The following is a 10,340-nucleotide window of genomic DNA, read 5'->3' as shown; positions in this document are numbered from 1 at the left end:
TTGTTTCAGGGGGCGCGTGAGAGAGAATGGGCTGTGGTAGTTTAATGGGCACAGAGTTTCAGTTTGGGAGAATGGGAAAGTTCTAGAGATGATGGCACAACAGTGTGGAGGTACTAATGTCTCTGAATTGTACACTTCAAATGGTTGCAATGGTGACTGCTGTTGTGTGCATCTTGACACACACACACACACACACACACACACACACACACACATGCTGTTCTGATTCTCCTCCAGGAGCAAAGCCTCTGCCACGTCTCTTTTCTTTGTAAGGAAAGCACTCAAGGGCAGGCTGCTGTAACACTCCTAAACAGTCACCAACCCTGAACTTGATGCCTAATTACCAGCAGATCCTGCCCAGACTCCCAGGGGCAGGGAGTGGGGGGGTAGAGATTGATTAATCAATGTTTTGTTGAAGCCGAAGAGTCGCCTATCAGGCTCATTGGAAGGCAGCTGGCTGCGGGCTGGAGCTGGGCAGAGGCAGGGGAGGCGGATTAGAATTCACCGAGTGGCCACTGTGCGCTGGGCAAAGTGCTTAGCAGGTGCCAGGCATACAAATGAAAAGCTCTGCCCTCAAGGAATTCACAATCAACTTCTACCCTTACCTGCCAGCTGGCCTTCCCCATTGTGGAGCTGGTGAGGAGGGTTAAGGGGAAGAGACACCATTTTGCAATTGTCAGCCTGGCGTCAAGACCCAGAGATCTTCCCAGAGCCCCCCCAAAGACCAGGCTTCTAAGGCCAGCACTGCTACTGACCTGCAGTACAGAAGTGCCTCCGTGTCGAGAGGCTGTCCAGAGCCCAGACCAAGGTGCAGCAAGGGAAAGCAAACCTATCTGGGCACCTCACTTTCTGCAACACTTGGGGGGCCTGGGAGGACCCCCTCCCCTTAGCTGGCTGAAGGAACTTGCTTTGGCCAGCATTCCCTTGGATCACAAATCCCTAGAATCAGGGACTGTTCATGGGAGGCATATAAGTAGTTTGGGGTCCTTTAAAGAGGGCCCTATGTCCATCCCTCCTCCTCCCACCCCCCCCCCAGGCATATGGCAGATGGGGAACCTATTGAAAAGTATGGTTGGCAGTTTAAGCATAAATCCTGATCCCAAGCAAGTGGTTTTTATTCATTCAACATTTTATTGAGTTCCTACTCAATACCAGGCATGTTAATAATTCATTCTCTGCTCTTCAGCTGGACAGAAGGTAGAGATCTAAGCATAATTTTCAAAGAGTTAAAAGCAGGAATCTTAGCCAAATACAGAACGAACATATGTCAAAGATCTTACTGCACTCATTAACTAACCTGGGAACCAATAAGATGATAAAGCTGGTTCAAAAAGCATCCGAGGAGCTGGGACTTAAAGGGAAGTCACACCAAAATATTTTTTTCTTAAGCTAGAGACCAATCTGGTACATGTCCTGCAGAGCAGTAAAGGTGGGGTTCTCTCTCCTGCAGGCCAGAAATCATTTGCATCTCTACCAGACAAAAATCAACAAGTTAACACATAACCTCACAGTCTGAGCCCTTCTCGGGCCCAGCAAACGACAGTCAGGCAGTGAAACCGCTTCCTAGAACAACGCTGGCAAATGGGCACATAATGCAAGCCACACGCGTCACTCAAGCTTCCAGTAGCCACATTAAAAAAAAAAAACCAGATTAGATTAATTTGAATAATATACTTTATTGAGTCCAACGTGTCCAAAATATGGTCACCGTGACATGTGCCATTAGCTACGTTTCAAGTGCTCAGAAGCCACGAGTCGCATTCAGCACACTTCCAGAGACTTAAGTCATCTCCAGATAGGTCTGTAAACAGTTGGAAGGAACATACCATCATCCTCTTGACTTTATCTAGATTTCAGAGAGTTTTTCCTACCAGATCTATGCAGGTCCCTATGACCTAGTGGGCAGGGGTCCAGGAAAGATGAGCCCAAACTGTGGGCCCTCAGAGGGGTTTGTGCGAGGCAGTCAGGTCAATGTCTAGGTCAACTAAAGCTCTCAGAGCAGTGGAGCAAAGGCCAGGGGCGCACAAAATTCTGTTGGTGGGATGTGGTGGATCAGAAAAGACTCCACAAGGGAAGAGTGGGCTCCTCAGGGCAGAGGAAGAGGGAAACAGAGGAAAAAGTGTGACAAAAAGCAGGACAGTGCACACATTCAAAGGCCGCTCCTACCTGGGTGCACAAAGGAGGGGCAGGGAACGTGGCCTGCAAGACAGGCTGTGACCAGACACTGAGGGTCAGGGCAATGCTCAAAACATCTTACTGGGGTCCGTAGGGCGCCGCTGCAGGGCCTTCAGAAAAGAGACTGGTGTTTTCTGGAGACCCCTCAAGGAGTTGGGAGCTGTGTGGCCGGGGAACCCCCTCCAATTCCCTACCCTCTCGTCACCCCAGCTGTGGAGGGCGATGAAGTCTGCCTCACGCTTGGCAGCTAAAAATATTTTGGAGGCATCAAGTTACAGGTGTGATGCCCAAATCCAGAGTGAAAAAAAGGGTGGGTAAAAGTGGCTTCTGAGGTCAGGACGGAGTGAAAACTCCTGGGGTGTGAGGAGGGCTACGAGATGACATTACTGGCTGGTGGTTTAGTACTGATGTCCCGGCAGCTCTGGGCCAGGCCAGAGCAAAGAGAAATCTCAGCCCACCATCAATGCAGCCACTGGCTAAGCAAGGAGAAAAAGGGCCGGGAGCAGGCTGCACCCCCATTATCTGGGTGGAGATAAGAGCCGGCTTTGGTTCCTCTTGCCATTTATGTCTGAAAAGCTCAAGAGTTCTCGGGCATTCCCTGACACCTGGGCTCTTAGTCCTGCAAGAGGCAGGACAAATGCAGGCAGGCAAAACTGGAACAGTACAAGAACCCAAATTTTCTGAAGCATCCTCGGCCCCCCACCTCTGCAACTTTAGTTCTACCTGAAGGGCACAGAACCAGCCACTTCAGGTGGAGACCTGTGGCCCACAGGAAGGCGAGAGGCAGTGTGGGGAAGGAGAGATTTCAGGACAGCTCTGCAAGGGGGCATCATGCGGGTGGTGTCTGCACAGCGGGGGTGAGGGGCCTTAACCAGCTTCCTTTTGGCCTGGTGTGTTTCTAATTGGCCGGTCTGGGAGGGCAGTCGACTCCAGGGTCCTATTGCCACGTGGGGTTATGTAATCAGCCTGCATGGGACGAACCACCCAGTCGAAACAGGAAAACTCTGATCTAATCTCCTTGGAGATAAGACTTCCCTGTGCTTTTTGCCATGAATTGATCACAGCCGAGGCTTCTGGTAAGTCTTCTGATGAAAACTGAAGCCCAGAGCAACAGAGGGAACGGAGGCATGGCTTGGGGAGTGGTCCCAGGCCTGCTGGGACCCTGCCCCCCACCACCCCAGCCTTGTGGTTAGAAATGAATTCTACAAAGTATCAAATGTGTGGTTAAAGCCCAAATCCAGTGTGATATCCAGCTGTGTTGTAAATACCAGATGCGCACTCAATGCCTCTTGGCCTCAGTGAGCCCTGCTTACTTAGTTCTCCCTCCTCTGTCCACCAGCCTTAACCCTCCAGCCTTAGCCCCCCATGCAGGGGGTGTGGCGTGGCCTGTTATTCTGCTTAGGTTTCTACAAAGCTCCTGTAATGGAGTCTACCCTCTAGATTTGGGAAAGACCCTAGAGCTCACCCAGCAAAGACAAGGGACAGCAGGGAAATTAAGTCTCATGAATATCAGGTACTGAGCTAAGTGGGAAGGATCAGAATCACTTCTGAGCCTCACGAGAACCTGCTAAGGTGGACAACATGACCCCCTATTGTACAAATGAGAAACTGCAGCTCAGCGAAGTCAAGGAAGTCTCCAAACGTTGCACATTAAGTGGTGATGGTGGGGCTAGAGCTCCGGCCCCCTAATTCCTGTCCATCTTCAGTCCCACGTAGAGCTGCTCTGAACTCTGGAGGATCCATGAAGCAGCAAGACCCCACGATGAGGTGGCTCCCTGGGCCAGGCTAAACATGCAGCAGCCTGGGGCCACTTGGCTTCAGCTAACCTCACAGCCCCAGCACCAACTTCTAGACAAATAAGTTACTAGTGTGGGCAGGGGGTGGGCACAGACTCCCCTGAGAATCTGATGAAAGCTCTGGATTCTCTCTAGAAAATGTACAACCCCCCTCCCTACATACAGACAACCTTGGCTGCAATTTTAGGGGGTTCATGGGACACAAAAGTCAGGAAATGCTCTGAGTGCCCTGGGGTGCCTCCATGGGGAAGAAGGGTTTGGAAGAGTGGAGGAAAATGGAAACCAAGTAGTTGTGTGAGGATGGGGGGCAGGGGGTTGAGGAAACAAAGAGGGGGTGCTGCTGGTGGAAGGGAAAGAGCCAGCCATAGCAGATGGAGTTAGCCTGACGCTACCCCATCCATCCTCGGCAGGTGGAAGGTTGGGGTTAGGTGGCCTGGTGCCCCCCAGGGTGAAGCCTAATAGCACAAGTGAGCTCTGGGGGCTGACAGAGGCACGGCCCCCTAGGCCAGTCCTGCCCCAGCTCAGAACTGGATTTTGTTCTAATAAGGGAAGTGGTATTCCATTACACAGCTCAGATTCCCAAGTCTCCATTTGGAAAGTGGATTAAGATCCATTTCCCTGAAGCCAGCAGCATCCACAGTCAGAATAAGAACCTGAGTGGTCTTGGTCTCAAAGTAACCCAAACCTTCCACCTGCCAAGGATGGGGTGGCGTCAGGCTAACCCGGCCGCAGAGCCAGCCTGTTAAAAATAATGATTACATAAAGAAAACATCCTCAGAAAAAGAATCCCGACTAATCTGGGCTGGGCTGGGCTGGAACAAACGCCTCCTGTTCTGACCTACCTCTGAGGTGAAAGGATCTATTTCCTCCTTGAATTGCTCCCCCAGTTCTGTTCATTCACGTGCTTGCTCAGCAGACACCCAAACAGAGTGTTTTGGGTTTGCCCAGCTGTTCTATTTCCAGCCTCTTCAGTTCATGTTCGGCCCTGAAGCCTCTGTCCACAGTCAGCTCTGGGCCCTCCGCCTCCCACCTCCCCCTTCCAGCTTTTGCCTCACTTCTTTCTCCTCCGTCCTGGTCTGTCCTCCACAGTTCCTTTATGCCCCTCTTCCTCTCCTCCCCTCCTCCACTTCGCCCCTTCTTATTCCTTCTCCCCCTCCTCTTCTGGGACCCCTCTCTCTAGCTCTTCCCTGGCGCCTTCTCTGACCTCACTGCCACCTGGCTCCCACCTCAGCGGCTCACAGGTGCGTGTGCAAAATACTTGGGTGCAGCCCCGGACCCCGGGGCCTTGGGCAGAGAGGAGGAACTGAAGGTGGAAGGTACATCTGAGGTGTCCCCAAGCACAGGTCTAGGGAGCAGGCAGCTCCCCTCATTTCTCACTGACTTGTCACTGCTTTGGGAAGCAAGTACACAGGTGTCACTGCTTAGGGGTCAGAGGAATGGAAATGGCTGTCCCCTGAGCATTCATGTCCCAAGGCCATGACACAAGCTGGACATGGCCTCCATCTGGTCATCCCATGAGGGATTTCTGGAAAAGGGCTTCTGGTGCTTTCTGTTGTAGAAGTCAGGCTGCCCACTTCCACTCCCCTGACTGTTCCCCTAAGTACAAACCAGGGGGGCACACTGAGGAGAATGCCATTCACCTCCTAAGTCTGGCAAGCTGTTTCCCATACTCTCTCTCTGCTGACTCCTCTAGGCAAAATCTGCAGGAGCTGTATGGCTATTCCCACTTTAAAGATGGGGGACCATACTCAAAGAGGCTAAGTCATTTGCTTGAGGTCACACAGCCTGTATGTGGCAAAGCCATGGCACCCAGACTTAGTGTTCTGGGCATAGACAATGGTGGTGCTTGAACTGGGAGGCCACACCCGGTGGCTGTGTGTGGCCATGAAGCCAGTGCCGGGGGATAGAGGCCAGAGCCAGGCTGGATGGGTTAGCTCAAAATCAGGATGAAAGCTTTCTGTGAGCTCCCTGTCAAGCTCATCTCTGGATAAATTTATACTAGAGTATGGATGACTGACACAATTCTTTGCATTGATTAGAACATGAAGAGAAAGTTGAAGAGAAAAGAGCATGCCCAAAATGTGTCTGTGTCTATGCGGTGGGGGCTATAATGAGGTGGAAGTTAGTGAGAACGCCTGGCAAGGGTAGAGAAGCTCAGGAAGAGAGATGGAGACTACCGGAGACCAGTTTTCCAGTCCTGTCCAGGGAAATCCAGCTCGTCACAGTCCAGCACACTGAGGCTCAGAGTGAGAATGGTCCTACCCTCACCACCACACCCCCAGGAGCCCCTGGGACTGGCTGCCACCTCTACGGGGATCCTGAGAGAAATGAGGTCCCTAATCGATTTGGCAGGAGGACAAACAGTGCCGTCCCCTCAGGGAGGAGGCAGTCCGGAGGCAGGAGGCAGCGGGGAGTTGGGGAGTTGGGGCTGATTCTAACCTCCATTCCTTGGTGCTGTGGCCGTCTAGTGCACTGAAGAGATGGCCTGGGTGGGCCCTGCAGGCTGACCCAATAGCAGCCTGGGAAGGGTTAAGGATCCTGGGCTTCTTCATGGTGGTAAAGGTGGCACAACTCTGCTCTCCATAGCAACTTGGGAGCCGCCACCCCTGGGAGGGCCACCATGGCAACTATTGGTGCAGGAGCAGTTCCTCTGGGCCTCCCGGCCTCCTGGGCTGGTCCCTGGTCTTCCCAAGGGGTAGCTGGCCGGGCTGTGAGGAGGAGGAGTCCCCCTCCCTGAGCCCCTCTGGGCCCAAGGGCTGAGGGCATGGAGGAAAGTCTGTTTTTGTTTCTTTCCCTTCATTTGTTTGCTCTCAATATTTGATTACTGAAGTGGAATTTGTAGTAACTGCCCTTGACCCTTAGGAGGAATTGGGGGAGAGATGCTGAGGGGGAGTCCCCAGGAATAGTTGGAATGGGGTGGTGCGTTAAGGAATCCGGCTCTGGTGCCTGCAGAGGCCTCCTCGGGGATAGTCAGGCCCCAACAGCTCCAGGGTCTGTGATTTAAGGGCCCAGGATGCCACGGAGGAGCCCCACTGTCCCACTGAGCCCTTGTAAGGCCAGGAGATGCAGGGTTCAGGAGGGTGTGTGGGGGAGAGGCGGGGGGTGGGGGGGCACTCGAGGGCCATGCTGGGTCCACTAACTCCTGCCTCCAGGTTTTCCTTCCTGCATCCTTCACCTCACTTTCTCTTCCAGCCCTCTCTTCAGTACCCCCTTCACTCCCCCTTTCTTCCCCTCCTTTATCATTCTGCCATCTTCCTTTGCCCTCACATTCTTCATCCACTCAAACACCTCCCTGAACGCCTACTGTTGGACACGGAGAACCTGGCTGTGATGGGGGGAGGCGGGCGGGATGAACCAGCGCCTTCAGGTAGCTCACAGCTGGGAGAGGGAGAATTTTACAAGGACCATGTAGAAATGGTTAAGCTCCAAAAGGAAGAGTTACAGGATCTCTCCTCGCAGCCCTCCTCATTATTCTGACAGTTTCTCCGACAGGAAATGCATAATGTAAAGAGAAAAGCTTTCACGTTATTCTCCAAGGACTCCCAGGAATGCTCTAGACGTGAAGGGCAAAGCCTTCTGGAGACTGAGCTTGGGAGACAAGAGAGGAAAGGACTCCACAGCTGCTTCCACCAGGGCCATCTCTTCCATTCATAGGCTTGTCCATTCATCCATTCCAATTCATAAAATATTAACTGTGCTCCTAGCACTGTGGTAGGCCCTAGGAACTCACGGGAAGTAGGCAAAATGAAAATAGTTACAAGAGTGATAAAAACTGTAAGAAAACAAGCCCAAGGCCTCCACGGTGGTGCAAGGGGTTAGGACACAGCCTATGAAGCTGTCCGCACCCACTACAGCACGAGTTCGTTCCCCGGCCAGGGAGCTGACCTACATGGCGCAGCAGACCTCTCCTGTCTCGTCCGCTGCTCCCCTCAGCAGTGTATTTCAGTCAGTCTGCCTGTTCTGTTTCCCACTTTCTCTGGTGAATCCTCTCACCCCCCAGACCTCTAGCCTGTACCCAGTTCTTGTATGCATAAATAAATCAATCTTAAAAAAAAAAAAAAAAGAAAGAAAGAAAACAAGCCCAGAGGCGGGAGGGGATGGGGCAGCCTCACCAAGAAAGGAACATTTCAAGTCAGGTCCTAGGGGTGAGAACTCAGCCTAGGGGAGGAATTGAGGGGAGGGGTGTGCAGTGGTTCTCAAGAGGGAAGAGCACTCACCAAACACTAAGGTGGAGGGGAGCGAGGCCTGCACACAAGTGCACAGGCAGGGAGGGCCGGGCAGCAGGGCCTGGAGGCCACCTAACTCTGAAGGAGTTTGGATTTTACTTGAAATGCGGTGGGAATCCAGTCACTGAAGGTTTAACAGGGGTAACATGATCTGGTTTCTATTTTAAGCAGCTCTCTCTGGCTGCTGGGTGGAGACTGGGTGGGAGAGGGCAGATGGGATCCAGCGGATCCAGGGCGAGAGGATGGCGCCCTTGCAGCCCAACTGTGGTGTCTGGGTAGAGGCCATGAGATTGGGAGTATGTGAGATACATTTCAGAGCTAAGAAGGACAGAGCTTGTGAGTGAGCTGGAAATGCTATCCTTTTTAATCTACTATTTTTCGGGCCTATATCCCCCGTTGAATGTAAGCCCCATGAGGGCAGGGATACTGCTGGTCTTACTCACTACTGGTTCCCAGGGCGCAGTATGGGCTCCTAATGATTCACGGCATGACAGATGAGCGAGCAAAATAAGGAATGAGAGGGTAGGAGTAATGATGACACCCGGTTTCTGGCTCAGCCCCGGATGAGCCAAATGTTGGTAGCGCACTGAGAAGGGAGGACCAAGCAGGGGAGGGGTGTCAGGTAAGCGGTGGACCCCTGCGGGGGGGGCCAAGCAGGCAGTATGAGCAGTGTGGAGAGTATGAAGGGCAAGGAGGGGCTATTTGGGTCACTGTTATATGCCCAGCAAGTTGAGTACTGTCTGGAACAGATGATGAGAAGAGACTCAATATGTGTTTGTTGAATGAATGAATGAACGCAGCTGAGAGTTCTTGGCTGGAATTATAAATGTGGCTGTAACTAGTGCTTGGAAAGTGTTTAAGCCTATGGGAGTGGATGAGGTCCCCTAGGGAAGTGAGTGGAGAAAGGAACTCCCGCCCACCCCAGTCACCCCCTCTCCCCATGGGAGAAATTGCTGATTAAGAAAGCAGGGGCCCTAACTCAGCAAATGGCAGAGCCCTGCATTCTGGGATACACTTAGGGAGTAACTGTAGATGCAGCCAAACATGGCAGGGGGAGGGGGCTGGCCCTGCAGTCCTGTAGAGAAAGGGGAAGCTTCTAGCCCCAACATCAGGCCTTGGCCCGCTGCCCCGCGCTCCCAGCCATCTCCCCGGCTCCCTCTGCTCAGCCTGAAATGCTGCAGTCAGGCCCAACTGAGGTTGCCCAGGAGAGAGCAGATGCCAGAGTGCCCTGCAGTCCTTCCTGGCCTCTAGAGCAAGGCGTGCAGTCAGGGGTGTGGGTGTGGTTCCCACAGCCCCAGGTGACGGGGCCAGCTTATGTGCCACCTGTTGTGTGGGTTCCTGAGTGTGAGCTGGGCAATGAAGGCAGGGGCTTGCTGTTGAGCAGTTGGGGCCCCGGAGGCTGTAGGGGTAGGAACTGACGACATGTTGTCAATTCAAGCCCAGGGCACCCACCCAGTCACGCTTGTCACGACGCACCACAAAGGCTGATCACCCTGGCGCGGACCCACAGCCGGCTGGGAAGAGGCCAAGGGGCTGGGAAGCAGGGGATCCCACGCTACGGCTAAGGGCTCTGAGGGGCTCATGCTGGGGAAGGGGCTTGTCTGACTCCTGTGCCAAGAACCTGTGCTCTGGACCTGCCTCCACCGCTAATTGGCTGTGTGGCCCCATGCGAGTGAGAACAGCTTAGAGATGGGAAAGGCAGGGCTTTAAATTCAACCTCCCACCCAGAGCAGAAATTCTTTCCCCCAGCCTCTATAGGAGGTCAGCGTCTCCCCAAACTCCCAGGAACTGACTTCACCACCCAGCAGGGTGGCGCTTTCCCATTCAGCAGTTTTGTTAGGAAGCTTCTCTTTCACCGTCCAGGAGGCGAGGGACTGAGGGTGAAGGCTTCCCTGCTAGCCTGGTAAGGGATGTGCCCAGCGGTGGGGATCAGATCTGTAATGGTTAGGGAACCAGGACCAAGTAAGGTTCTCCCCTATTTGAATCCAATCTGCCTCCCTCACATTTCCCCCTGCTGGTCCCGGTTCTGCTCTCTTGGGATCAGAGACTAATCTAAATCCACTTGTCCTCGATGCTTTTCAAATATTGGAAGGTGAGGATTGTGTTTCTTTGTCAGGCTAAAAGGCTGCTTTCCAGGTCGTTC

The sequence above is a fragment of the Talpa europaea genome, assembly GCF_964194135.1.
Source record: "Talpa europaea genome assembly, chromosome: 9".
In the NCBI taxonomy this organism is placed as follows: domain Eukaryota; kingdom Metazoa; phylum Chordata; class Mammalia; order Eulipotyphla; family Talpidae; genus Talpa; species Talpa europaea.
Note: the sequence above shows the minus strand (reverse complement) of the source record.